Below are 14765 nucleotides of genomic sequence, written 5' to 3'. Positions count from 1 at the left end.
TTAACGCTGGAATCCTTACATTTGCTGGAATCACGTTTTTATTGTTTCAACTGCTGACTGCTTCTTTAATGGTAAGACAGCCACGTCAGTTTGGAATATGAAAACAACAAATAAGTTAGGAAAGTGATGCGTTCATGGTGGTTGTGAATAACTGAAATGAGAACTGTGGTCTGGCGCACAAGTCCTGTTCGTAGGGGACGGTTGTCTAGGGCAAGGACTGGGCTTGTGGGGTTGTAAAGGGACTAGAGGAATGAGTAATGATAAGGCCACTGACCGGTCTAGGAAATTGCCTGCAGCAGCTGAGTTCACTAGGGCAGGATAGTCAGTAAGGTGACTGGGAGGAGGATGGGCTGGGTGGACAGAGAGGAGCAAGGCACGTCCACCCCTACCTGGGAAGGTGCAGGATCGCTCCTCGGCCTGTTGCATCCTCGTCTGGTTCTCCTTCCGGGACAGATGTTCCAGGGGTGTTCCAACTCTCCGCTGTAAGAGCAGTGACCCTTTTGACGGTGGCGGGAAGGTGCCTCGTGCCCACCTCCATGGGCTCAGACTTGCTGGAGGTTCCTGGGAGAGACCCGAATCCACGGGATGGGCGACGACGGGCACGCAGGAGATTATCCAGGTGGATGGCCATGGCGATCAAGAGCTAGTCCAGCGTGAGGTCCTCATCACGACAGGCCAGCTCGGTCTGTAGCCAGCTGCTGAAAACTGTCAACAGGGCCTGGTTGTTCAGCCAGTGGACGCAGCCACCGTCCGGAAATCCAGAGCGTACTCTGACACTTTCCTGGACCCCTGTCCAAGACAGAGGAAGTGCTCATCTCCCTTTCGGCTCTCTGTAGGGTGGTCGAAGACGGCACGGAAGAGATGGGTGAAACACTCATAGGATTGCACTTCTGATCCGTCCCTCTCCCAGACGCCGTGCGCCCACTCCAGTGCCCGACCTGTCAGCGCTGAAATCACAAAGGCCACCTTGTCCCTCTCCACCTTGACATGCCCAGTGGAGGTCACACTGGAGGAGAAACCCTCTACAATGAGCTGGGGTGCCGTCAAACCACTCCGGGAGGGGCAGGTGGACGTTGCTGATCGGACCGGGTGTAGATGGTGGTGGGGTGGCTGGAACAACCGCAGGCAGATGGGAAGGTGGTGAAATAGCCTGTAGTTGGCATTCAGCTCTGAGCACCTCGTCCATTGCAGTTTCGAGGCGCTCCAGGCACAAGTCGTGGTAGCAGAGCTTCGCTCCTACAGTGGAGAGGTCGGACGTCTTGCTGCTTCCTGTTTTCTTGGGTCGGTCATTCTGTCACTGGTGTAGAGGACTAGGCAGGAGACAGTCGCAGGTTTAGAACTACTGAATTTATTTCAGCACCATAGAACAAAGCGGAACGAAACACAAACGCTGTTGTGCTCAAAATATATATGCATAAACAAAAAGGCATAGGGCGAACCCAAAGTGCAAAATATAAAGTTCTCAGGAAATAGTAGACGAGATTCCTCTCAGGAAAACGAATAACATTTGCAATGACCGACAGAGACAAATGGGAGAGGGAGTATATATACGGTGATAGAGTGGGGATTGGAACCAAGTGTGTATAATGATGATGAGACAAGTCCGGGGTTGATGAGTGAAGGGCGTTTGTCAGCAGTAGGTTCAGCAGCAGCTAGAAGGCCGGTGACGCCGAACACCTGAGGTTGGATACGAAGGGGACCATAGCGAAGGCTGGCGTGACATGCAAAACAATAGAATATTCGCTATACAATACTAACACAGGTACTGTACAATTAAAATGAGTACAGGCACCATTTCTCATTCCACTTCAGGCACTACTAATGGGGACACTGTGCATAAGACAAAGCAAATGAGTGCATGTATAGTTGAATACTTCAAGACTACTTGTGACACCCATCATCACATCCCCAGCATACAAATAATGTCCTTTATATGTATTGGAAATGTGCATCAAGCTCATCACTGGGCACTTAATCACCATGTGAAGTTCATCATAACTTATTTCATCTGCTTTAATGAACTCGTGCTTTTCCACGTCGAGGTGGGAGGACAATACAACATATTGAATGACTCCCAAGTTTACTTTGACGTCATGGTTATTATATGAATATTTGCACATTAAAGTGTCTCCACTGCAATTGTTACATCATCTATTTCACCTACCAAAACAAATGGTGCATTACATGTGTATTTTGTGTTGTTGACCATGGTGCTTGCCTACGGAGCTGTGAGGGGAACGGCACCTCAGTACCTTTTATACACCCAAACAAGGGCACTTTCATCCATCTGGCCTTCGCCTCCCTACCACTGAGGAAGTACAGGCTCAGCCCAGTCAAAATTCGCTGTTTTATTCACGACGCCAGGACAGCAGGTCAATCACCATCTGAGACATGAAAACCTCTTTGGAATACCTAGGATAGGATAAAGTAAATCCCCCCCATAAAAGATTTAGATGCACTATTGTAAAGTGGCTGTTCCACTGGATGTCATAAGGTGAAAACATTTGTTCTGGATTTGCTAAATGACTTAAATGTAAATGTTGACATTACATTTTTTATTTGAATTGCTGTTTCCATTAGGCTCGTCATTCATGTTTTATTTGTCAGGTAATTCATCTGTAATAAATGGTCGGATGGAAACATGGTTACTGAGTGGAAAACAGTTCATTTGGAAATGTTCTTGACTGGAGCACTCTCCGCCTCACCGGTAGGTGTCAGATTTCTTTAATTGCATTTTCAGTGATGCTTGTTGTGGGTGGGCTCCAGGAAGTTGCACCCTATGGCACATACGGCACAGCATACCCCTTTAGGCTTCTTCAGTCCCTTTCTAAAGCAGGCTGCCACTTCCTGGCTGTCTTTGCAGGAGTAGCAGTGCAAGAAACCATCTTGTGACCCTGTCATTAGTGTCCCTGTTTTAGCTCAGGTTGCCAACAAATAGAATAATTATTCGACTTCTGATTTGGGCTTTTTGGCAGGTGCAGGCTGTGGGGTTTCCTAATAGCTTGTATGGGATGCGTGGGTGGGTCTGGGTCTGGGTCGGCCTGTTGGGGTGGGGCGGGGCGAGCCGTGGCAATCACGTGCTGATGCTGCCTCATCAGTAGTGTGAACATCTCACAGTCTCTGCCAATCAAAACGGGGACAAGTGGGAAACAATACCATATCTGACTTGACTTTTCCCTTGGGTAGTCTTGATACTCAATACAGATGTCTTATCCTCTTTATTGTCACCATAGATACAGGAACTGTTCTTCTTACCGTTTCCATGCGGGACTGTTTCACTAGGTACATTTGTACCAGCATCCCTATAGGGCAGTGGTGGCTTGGCTAGTTACCTTAATTGGGGTGGAACTCAAGTTGTGAGCACAATAATGGAGAGTGTAAATTCCTTATCACAACCGATCCATCAGTCAGGGATGGATCGACATTTACAGAATGGTTACCTGGAGGAAAATGTGAGAGGGTTGTGCTGTTTCAATTTCAATCAAGGGGAGAGTTTAGTATGTTTTATATCTAGTCCAAGGAGGGTTATGTAATTTCAATATTTCACAGTGTTTTAGATTGAGTTACTTATTAGGCTATATATCGATGTATGCCCCTCATCTCTGAGTCTCCACTGGGTGCACAATATCAAGTGCGCCTGTGTGATATTTAGTGTGATCTCAAGCATATAGGCTACAAAGTGCATGCTCGGAGAAGCACAGAGCAAAGTTATATTTCTAAGGTAGCTGCTGGGATGGTAGAAATAAAACTAGGATGTATTGCACACCGCAATGGATATTCTAACCCTGTCCCTGCATGCTCTGCTCTTGCTGGTCAAAAATGTGTTTGTGGTGTGATGCCTAAACAACGGCTGTACTGTTTAGGTTTACGTTGGCAGTTCAGGAGGAGAGTCAAAGGCTTCTTCCATAAATTACTTTTGATTAGGTCTAGTCTACAAAATTCACTGTCTTGTGCGCGAACTAGCTTATAGCCTATATTCTGTTAAGTTTGAGAAGAAGAAAGCGAAGACGAGAAGGAGGACTATAATTGATTTAATTAAAAACAATATGTTTCTTGCCCATTATATATTTCTGAGAGTTATAGACCTCACAATAAGCCAGATTCAAGTAACTTATATTGTGGTGCGGAAACATGAAGCAGCAACTGCGGCACAATCAATTGGAAATGGACAGCTCATGGTGCTGAAAGTAGGTACATTTGAGTAGGTAAAATGAATTTCAACCATCTTAATTTTAGATAGACTTTATTAATGACAAGAGGGCTTTCCAGCAAAGCTAAGGTTAATGAGCTAAATGACTACCGCCCCGTAGCACTTAAGGGGCGGTAGTGCTTACACCTCCAGCCTACCTGATCCCCTAGACCCACTCCAATTTGCTTACGCCCCAATAGGTCCACAGACGACGCAATCACAATCACACTGCACAATGCCCTAACCCATCTGGACAAGAGGAATACCTATGTCAGAATGCTGTTCATCAACTATAGCTCAGCATTTAACACCATAGTACCCTCCAAAATCGTCATTAAGTTCGAGACCCTGGGTCTCGACCCCGCTCTGTGCAACTGGGTCCTGGACTGCCTGACGGGCCACCCCCAGGTGGTGAGGGTAGGTAACAACATCTCCACCCTGCTGATCCTCAACACTGGGGCCCCACAAGGGTGCGTTCTGAGCCCTCTCCTGTACTCCCTATTCACCCACGACTGCATGGCCATGCACGCCTCCAACTCAATCATCAAGTTTGCAGACGACAGAACAGTGGTAGGCCTGATTACCAACGACGACGAGACGGCCTACAGGGAGGAGGTGAGGGCCCTCAGGGTGTGGTGTCAGGACAATAACCTCACACTCAATGTCAACAAAACAAAGGAGATGATCGTGGACTTCAGAAAACAGCAGAGGGAGCAGCCCCCTATCCACATCGACGGGACAGTAGTGAAGAGGGTGGAAAGTTTCAAGTTCCTCATCACGGACAAACTGAATTGGTCCACCCACACAGACAGCGTGGTGAAGAAGGCGCAGCAGCGCCTCTTCAACCTCAGGAGGCTGATGAAATTTGGCTTGTCACCAAAAGCACTCACAAACTTTTACAGATGCACAATTGAGAGCATCCTGTCGGGCTGTATCACCACCTGATATGGCAACTGCTCTGCCCATAACCCGTAAGGCTCTCCAGAGGGTAGTGAGGTCTGCACAACGCATCACCGGAGGCAAACTACCTGCCCTCCAGGACACCTACACTACCCGATGTCACTGGAAGGCCAAAAAGATAACAGGAAGGCCAAAAATGAAATCTTTACAAAGACATTGTTTTCTCGGTCCAGCAAATATGATGTTAGATTTATGCAATGCTTTTAGTAGAAAGGAGGCATGTCTTCCCCTACTCTTGTCCACGGTTGTCTGCAAACCCACAACCTTCTGGCCAGCAGCTCTGTGCTTACAGGATGAAGAACAGTTTCTAAAACTGCATATCTAAAGCTCTGGTCTGTCCAAGAAGTGAGAGTTAACAGTAGACATGTTCTCTGCTATCCACTTTGTTTTATTTAGTATAGGGGGTACAGGGGAGGGTCACTTGTTTTTTCCCCAAACCTTCAGGGAGGGTTTAGGTATTTTGCTGGAGGCAGGCCATTTTCATTTCATCGAGGTCCGATTTTCTCCGTGTAACCCTTATTATAAATAACGTTCACTCCCTTATTGTTGGTCATTATGAATGAACGTTTTGTCTCTTGATGACAGTGTTCTCTCTCCTCGGGGTCTGCCGTTCCGGTGTGGTCATATTCCCTCAGAAACAGTTGAAACTGCGGCCTTGCAATGAATATAATTGAATTCAGAAAAATGGACTGGGCTGGAATCAAACAGTGGAAATATACTGTACTTCCTCCTTCCTCTCTCCTAGTTTCTCCCAAAACATGTGCAAAGGTTTGAATTGACATCTTATAAAACTGCAAATCTAAAATAGATAAAACATCTGTTATAGGCCTATACCTTGATTTGAATCTCCACTTTTGGCCTAGGATTGTAATATAAGCCTCTGCGGTGCTCAAAGGTCAAGGTCATGGTCAAATGTGTAACTATGTCCAAAATGTTTTGGGAAATTCTGGCGAAATGTACGACCTGTACCGAAGCCTAGCACTTTGCCATCTGTGGCAGCTTCCTCCCAATAAAGATGTCCACCTTATCCCAGTCCCAGACCAGGAGCACTAGGGGAGGGTGGGGTAAGCTGAGCCAAAGGGTTAGTTGAGCCACCCCTTGTTTATTGGAAACCACATACAAAATGAATCACGTGACCTAATATTTAGAAAAAGGTCATGATTTCATGGAGTCTATGAAAGAAGAAACCACATGGAAAAAGTGATAAGCAGGTAAGGTCCAAAATAATGATTTTAACAAAGTCAAATTAATTGATTGTGTTATAGGTTTCATGATGCTTGTATTTAAACCAAAGTAGATCGTTTAAAGATTGTTTTGAACATCAGTTGGGGTCACCATAATCTACAATATGAGGTCGTAAACCTAGCATGAAAGTGCATCCTTGTAGCTGTGTGGGCTAATGTAGTCTAAATGTTTGCCTTGGGATGAGTTGAGCCAATGGCCATGGGTTAAATTTTTATTACATTTGATTGGTTTTATACCTAGAATGGATAGTATTTTTGCATATACGTAAACTCAAGATAGTGAATTATATTGTTACAGAGCAGACATCGTCATTCCCCGTTTACAGTATACAAAATGTTAAATAACGAGGGCTCTGGCCCCGTTGAGGTTCTCGTGAGAGCAGACAAATAAGTGAGAGGAGGGAGGAAGTCAATTTGAGCAGCAGCAAGGGATGGAAAAAATGAATGAATGAACCTTGAAGCGGTACATTGACAACAAAAAAAAGAAAAAGAACAAGTGACTGTGTGAAAGAGAAGATAACTACGACAGAGTAGCAGAGGCACACAAGGTCTTATCTGATGCCATGGAGTCTGAACTGGCTAAGCATGTCAAGAATCTTGCAGATCACCTGAAGAAGATAAACTGACAAAAGCACATGTCACTGCATACTACAGGTTGTGGAGGGACCTGACATTTTTAGCGGGGAGAATGACTGTGAGAAGGTCAGTTCTGGTGACATTTTCAAAGGAAATTCTACTCCAAAATGAATTCAAATAAAATGATGCTGACATTTAAAATATAATTTCCCCCTCCAGTATATTGGTCCATATTATCAGGCAGATGCGCTATTTAGTGATAAGCATTATCACCTCATGTAGCCCACCCGATGCAGCATAGTAGCTATAAATAGGCTGAATAGGCTGACGGTTGCCAATCTGCATTTACCCCATTGGGCTAATCATTAGCTAGAACACAAGCTCTAAGGTCATAATCTTGTTGCTAGTTAGCAAAATATTGATGTTGGACTATACTGTGAATATAATGTAGACCCCCCCTATCTGTTACACCTGGTCCATGTTACATTTAGCCCTTGTCTTCCCTATGCATCTAATGCCATTGGTGCCATTGGCAAGCGCTAATGATACATAATGACATAAACCATGCCGCTGCTAAAACTCTGACTGTAAAATGTTGCATTTTACTCCTTTTTGTATTTAAGAAATAAGTGTAGCCTAGTAACACTAGAAAGCTCCGTCATCCACCTATTTTATCAGTGGCCATCAAAACTGCTTTCAAAGGTGTGTTTTCCCATGACTGCATTAATAATGTTGTACAATGACTAGGCATGCATATTTCTCTCCCTGTGTGACACTCACAATTACAATGTGCCTGTCACATGACTAGGGTGGCCATGCTAGTTTCTTTATTTCTATGTTTTCTATTTCTTTGTGTTTGGCCGGGTGTGGTTCTCAATCAGAGGCAGCTGTCTATCGTTGTCTCTGATTGAGAATAATACTTAGGTAGCCTTTTTCCCACCTGGGTTTGTGGGTAGTTGTTTTCTGTATAGTTTTAGTTACCTTACAGAACGGTTTGATTCTCGCGTTGTTATTTTTGTTCTAGTGTTCAGATTTAAGTAAATATGATCAACATGTACCACGCTGCGCTTTGGGCCACTCCTTCTTCATCCGACGAGCGTTACAGAACTACCCACCACCAAAGGACCAAGCAGCGTAGCTAGGAGAGGCAGCCCCCCCTCAAAGAAATTGGGGGGAGGCACACAGGATGGTTGGCGGAGCCGAGGATGGAACCAGAGCCAGTCGGGGTGAAATTGGAGGGGAGCAAAGCAGAGACAGTGAAGGAGTTGATTGGAGTAGAGAGCAATGAGAGAGCTGTTGTGTTGGTGCTTGAGGCACGACATTCGCCCAGTGTCCTCGATTTTGATGTCACCTCATCCAGCTCTCCATACTTGTCCTGAGGTGCGTACTAGCCGTCTGGTGAAGACTGTGCAAGTCCCACGCACCAGGCACCCTGTGCGCCTCCCCAGCCCTGCACGTCTTGTGCCAGCTTGGCGCTACAGACCTCCAGTGCGCCTCCACAGCCCGGTGAGTCCTGCGCCGGCTCTAGGCATGGTTTCCCCAGGCATGGTTTCCCCAGGCTGAAGTGGGCATGCAGCCAAGAGGAGCGGTGCAAGTGCTAAGCACCAGAGCTCCAGTGCTCCCCCACAGCCTGTTGTCTCTGCTTGGGAATCATACTTAGTTAGCTTTTTCCCACATGGTTTTTGTGGGTAGTTAATCTCTGTTTAGTGTTTGCACCTTACGGGACTGTTTCAGTTTCAGTTATTCTCTTGTCATTTTGTTATAGTGTTCAGTTCTAATAAATAAACATGAACACTTGCCATGCTGTGCTTTGGTCCGACTACTCTTCCTCATCCGACGACGAAAACCGTTACACTTACAGAACTGTTCGTTGCTCGCTTTGTTATTTTTGTTGTGTTCAGATTTAAATAAATATCATGAACACGTACCACGCTGCGCTTTGGTCCACTCCTTCTTCATCAGATGAACGTTACAGTGCCTCGAGGAAAATAATTTTCTTGCATCGAATGCGATCAGGCTGAACGATTGAATAGGTAAACTATTCTACAATGGGGTTGTCTGACTTTGCTTTTGCTTACTCGTGTTGTTGGCTGTGGAAAATGAATTGTGGACAAAAATTTTATTAGATCATTCAAATAAACAAAGGTACCTGGTCTCAGCTCTGCCTGGCCCTCATTTGGATCATTTAGATTTGGTCTCGGACCCGGCGTGGCCTGGCTCAATTTAATCTCTGGTCACAGGACACCATCGCCCACTTACCAAGGCGGCTCAACTTACCCTGACCCTATGCTCAACTTACCCCATACCTGAGGTAAGTTTTGACAAGAGACCACTTTTCTTTTGGACAAGCTATGTTTTCAAAACTTATGTTTACTTGATTTATGGTCATTTATAGGGATACACAACATCCTGAGCTATATGTAGAAGTCTTTGTTAGAAAGAATACTATATGTCCCTTGACGTAGTGATACTGCATGTAACAAAATGGCTCAACATACCCCACTCTCTCCTACTCCAGATGCGTGGGTCTTCCAGGCTCTGTCAAAAATTCTAAGGACATTCCCTGGACTCCAAAGGAATGTTTTGCATTGAGAATAGGAGGAGAGAATGGGGAGTGAACGTGTATAGATCCGCCCAATAAATCTATGATAAAAGTGAATCTGTCTCTCGTTCTCTTTGTTCCTTACTGCCCAATCAATGTACAGTTGAAGTCGGAAGTTTACATACACCTTTTCACAATTCCTGACATTAAATCCTAGTAAAAATTCCCTGTCTTAGGTCAGTTAGGATCAGCACTTCAGAATGTGAAATGGCAGAATAATTGTAGAGATTTATTTAAGATTTGGATTTCTTTCATCACATTCCCAGTGTGTCAGAGGTTTACATACACTCAATTAGTATTCGGTAGCATTGCCTTTAAATGGTTTAACTTGGGTGAAATGTTTCGGGTAGCCTTCCACAAGCTTCCCACAAGCTTCCTACTTGGATTCACATGGTCCGTCTATGTCATGGAAAGAGCAAGTGTTAATGTTTTGTATACTCAGAGTATATTGGTCCCAATGGCTCAGAGGGTTAGAGCATGATGCTGGCAACACTAGGGGTTTGATTCCTGCAGGGCGATATACACACTGTAGTTGCGTTGGTTATTACCCCAAAGTACTGTAAAACAAAAATTGACCAGAAAAGCTGAAGTTTTTTCCCCCTGAGGAGACTGAATATATTTGGCATGGGTCCCCAGATCCTCAAAGTTCAGCTGCACTATCAAGAGTATCCTGACTGGTTGCATCACTACCTGGTATGGCAACTGCTATAAGGCACCTCAGAGGGTAGTGCCCAGTACATTACTGGGGCCAAGCTTCCTGCCATCCAGGACCTGTATACTAGGTGGTGTCAGAGGAAGGCCCCAAAAATTGTCAAAGACCCTAGTCACTGAAGTTCTCTCTGCTACCACATGGCAAGTGTTACCGGAGAGCCAAGTCTTGGACCAAAAAGCTCCTTAACAGCTTCTATCCCCAAACCATAAGACTGCTGAACAATTAATCAAATTCCCACACGGACTATTTCCATTCACCCCCCCCCTTTAATTTAATACTGCTGCTACTTGCTGTTTATCTATGCATAGTCATTTTACCCCTACCTACATGTACAAATTACATCGACTAACCTGTACCCCCGCACATTGACTCGGTGGCGCTCCCCCTATATTCACCCTCATTATTGTTATTTTATGGTGTTACTTTTTTTTTTTTTTATTATATTTTTTACTTTAGTTTATTTAGTAAATATTTTCTTAACTCTATTTTTTTTAACTGCATTGCTGGTTAAGGGCTTGTAAGTAAGCATTTCATGGTAAGGTCTACCTACAACTGTTGTATTCGGCGCATGCGATAAAGAAACATTTATTTGATTTGATAAATTTGATCAAAAGGAAAATCTAATATAATTTGATACTGTATAAATAATGAGTTAGCAGTAGGTTGGCTTTAGGTTGGATCTCCTGGCCCGATGGTAATGAGTGCATGCACCCCCAATCCCCTCATGCAAAATGTCTGCTGCATGGGATCATGCTTTGAAGTCATTCAAATTCCCATTTAGCTTCTTGCCCACCACCACTGAGCAAGCTGTCTTGCAAGGATCCGAGACTCCAATCAAACAGGCCCCAAGTAATCAGTCTTCATTTTTAATGGTAGGATAATAGGCAACCACGCTCATCACCAAGCTAATGATCAGTTCTCCCCTGCTTCCTCTGTGAAATGCCATCATGCCAATCAATCTCCACCTATTCTGAGAGCTCAGCCCCCATGGTGAGGCAGAACCTCTTGAATGGGTGAGATGTCAGCTTCCCCCAGGTGGAAGAGAAGAGAGAACATCACGTTCCACGACTCCAGGTTATAGTTTCCATGGGTTTTGTACCGGAGCTACGAGCCCAACTACAGTCACTTTGACAATGAAATGTCTCATTTCATTCAGATTTATCTGGAAAGTTATATAAGTCTCCCATGCGCGTCACCTTTCTGCTTCTCTAATATCTTCCGTCTTCCGCCTCAACCACCTTTGCTAATGACCCTCAAAAAAAGCGTTAGGAGGAAATGTCAACCATTTACTATCAATGAAAAGCATAGACTAGTCAAATCCATAATGGCGCTTATAATGATGATGCATGCTTTTATAAAGTTCAGATAGTAGAAACCTGCTGTTGTGTTTATTCACACATTAATAAAGGAGCATCTGGCCTTTTGTTAGTCACGTCATAATTAGATGGAGTCATTGTGAGCTCTTTTAACTCCAAAAGAACACGGTTGAGACGTCAAAGACTGGAATATTCCTAGAAGTAAGGACAAATATGACACAGGTTGTTCTTTGCCCACTGTATTTATAGAATCAAATTGAATTTGACAATGAATGTCAATGACATACAGTGGGGCAAAAAGGTATTTAGTCAGCCACCAATTGTGCAAGGCCTGTAATTTATCATAGGTACACTTCAATTATGACAGACAAAATGAGAAAAATAAATCCAGCAAATCACATTGTAGGATTTTTAATGAATTTATTTGCAAATTATGGTGGAAAATAAGTATTTGGTCAATAACAAAAGTTTCTCAATACTTTGTTATATATCCTTTGTTGGCCATGACAGAGGTCAAACGTTTTCTGTAAGTCTTCACAAGGTTTTCACACACTGTTGCTGGTATCTTGGCCCATTCCTCCATGCCGATGTCCCCTAGGGCAGTGATGTTTTGGGGCTGTTGCTGGGCAACACGGACTTTCAACTCCCTCCAAAGATTTTCTGTGGGGTTAAGATCTGGAGACTGGCTAGGCCACTCCAGGACCTTGAAATGCTTCTTACGAAGCCACTCCTTCATTGCACGGGCGGTGTGTTTGGGATCAGTGTCATGCTGAAAGACCCAGCCACGTTTCATCTTCAATGCCCTTGCTGATGGTAGGCTTTGTTACTTTGGTCCCAGCTCTCTGCAGGTCATTCACTAGGTCCCCCCGTGTGGTTCTGGGATTTTTGCTCACCGTTCTTGTGATAATTTTTAACCCACGGGGTGAGATCTTGCGTGGAGCCCCAGATCGAGGGAGATTATCAGTGGTCTTGTATGTCTTCCATGTCCTAATAATTGCTCCCACCCCACAGTTGATTTCTTCAAACCAAGCTGCTTACCTATTGCAGATTCAGTCTTCCCAGCCTGCTGCAGGTGTACAATTTTGTTTCTGGTGTCCTTTGACAGCTCTTTGGTCTTGGCCATAGTGGAGTTTGGAGTGTGACTGTTTGAGGTTGTGGACAGGTGTCTTTTATACTGATAACAAGTTCAAACAGGTGCCATTAATACAGGTAATGAGTGGAGGACAAAGAAGTTACAGGTCTGTGAGAGCCAGAAATCTTGCTTGTTTGTAGGTGACCAAATACTTATTTTCCACCATAATTTGCAAATAAATTCACTAAAAATCCTACAATGTGATTTTCTGGATGTTTTCCTCATTTTGTCTGTCATAGTTGAAGTGTACCTATGATGAAAATTACAGGCCTCATCTTTTTAAGTGGGAGAACTTGCACAATTGGTGGCTGACTAAATACTTTTTTGCCCCAATAGACATAGCTGGTAAATTAGCTCTGGCTATCAACTCCGTTTTCAGAACACACGTGTCCGAGTGTGCCAGAGCGCAGAATAACTGTCAAATTTACGAACACTCAACACCCATTGAATATGGCCTGTGTCAGTAAACGTTGGCAAAAAATTATAAATTGTTGCCAGCGTCACAGTTGCAGTCACCAACTCTCTGGATAACACAATAGCCTAACCAGCTCTGCTCAGGCGAGTAAAATGGTCAGTGAGCTGTTCTCTCACATTTGTGTTTGGTAATAGCTAGCAAGCTAGCCAACGTTAGCCAGTTAGCTTGGGTGCTTGAGTGTTGTTGTTAGGACAGAACGCTCAGATCAACCCTGAAAGAGGTGGGTGGGGCTAAAGCTTAAGAGGGTGTGAATGATGCTGAATGGGTGTAGACAAAGAAGAGCTCTCCAGTAGTAGTACCAAAACGTTTATCATCATTCAAAGCAGAATTACTTTCCCGTTGTTCCTCAATTGCAGTGTATGCTATAGATTTGTGTCTGTAGTTTTTTTCCAATGTAAAAAACACAATTTCAAATTTTGCTACGTAAGACCGAATCAAGGCGGTCGGTCAGGTATTGCTTATACAAAATTCAAACTAGCTAACTCTCATTGGTTAATGCTTTTGCTGTTGGTAGGCTCTTTTGGCTCAGAAGTTGTTTTCACTATTAAATGGGCACTACTCAAAAACAATGTTTCTTGCTTTATATTCAAGGACTTTCTTTAGCAGTGCATGCTTTTCCAAGTTATATCAAAGACCATGGTCGGAACTCCTTGTTGAATGTAGAAGTGGTTCTATTTCAGTGTTTTGTTAACGGTCCACTGGAATTTTCATAACACAGCATTCATTGACAATTGCAGACCATCCCTGGCTCACTATCATAGGTTCTTTGTGTACTCCCATTCATGTATATGTGTGGTAGTTCAAACTCGTTTATCATTGTAATGTGTTTAGATCTAAGCACATCAAAACAGATTCTCATTTCCATATAAGGGCTGCCAAATGATATAATGGACTATTGATAATTATTTGTCTAGAAATGAATATGTCTGTAATTGTGTAATGGAACAATTAAGTCACTTAGAGATACTGTACAATCGAAAATTAAGAAATTATTACCGCTACATGCTATGGATCCAATTGATTTCATTTTCTATCTGCCCAAAGCGCTAAGTTCATTTGTGTTCGTTTCCCCTCTCTAGATACTGTATGGAAAGCAGCAGGCTATTTACGCTACAAAGACTTTAAACTCAACACCTATTCAGAGAGAGACGTGGCTACGCAAACAAAGAGGAATCCTAACTTTGAACGAGACATTCTTCCTGTTGGCACCCGTCTTGTGGTTTTCTCACTGCATAGAGGAATAGTGATGTTGGTCTTACACACTGAAGTAATATACTAGCCATATCGCTCTCATGGGAATTAAATCCTCAGCTTTGAAATCATTTTTTATTAAGACCATAATCCTATTTTGACGGCTCTCTCGGACAAAAGCGTAAAATGATAGTGAACCAGGAAATGAAAAGGTCTGCACACAGGTCCTGGTCTCAGGAAGGCGGCTCGAGTTTAGGAATGCGACACCTGTTTTTAATTAAGTAGAGGCAAATGGATACTTGTAAAAAAAAAATATTGATTTGCAATGCTCATTTAAATTGTCGCAAACTAATCCATAGCAAAACCTG

General features: G+C 43.8%; 1 pseudogene; it reads right to left on the bottom strand.

Annotated features, from left to right (window-relative positions):
• Positions 1-726: 726 nt before the first annotated feature.
• The window catches only part of LOC118382956 (DNA (cytosine-5)-methyltransferase 3C-like), a 29679-nt pseudogene continuing 15640 nt past the window's right edge, over positions 727-14765 (bottom strand).

The sequence above is a fragment of the Oncorhynchus keta genome, chromosome 4 (genome assembly GCF_023373465.1).
Source record: "Oncorhynchus keta strain PuntledgeMale-10-30-2019 chromosome 4, Oket_V2, whole genome shotgun sequence".
Classification (NCBI taxonomy): domain Eukaryota; kingdom Metazoa; phylum Chordata; class Actinopteri; order Salmoniformes; family Salmonidae; genus Oncorhynchus; species Oncorhynchus keta.
Note: the sequence above shows the minus strand (reverse complement) of the source record. Positions and strands in the feature narration are given on the sequence as shown.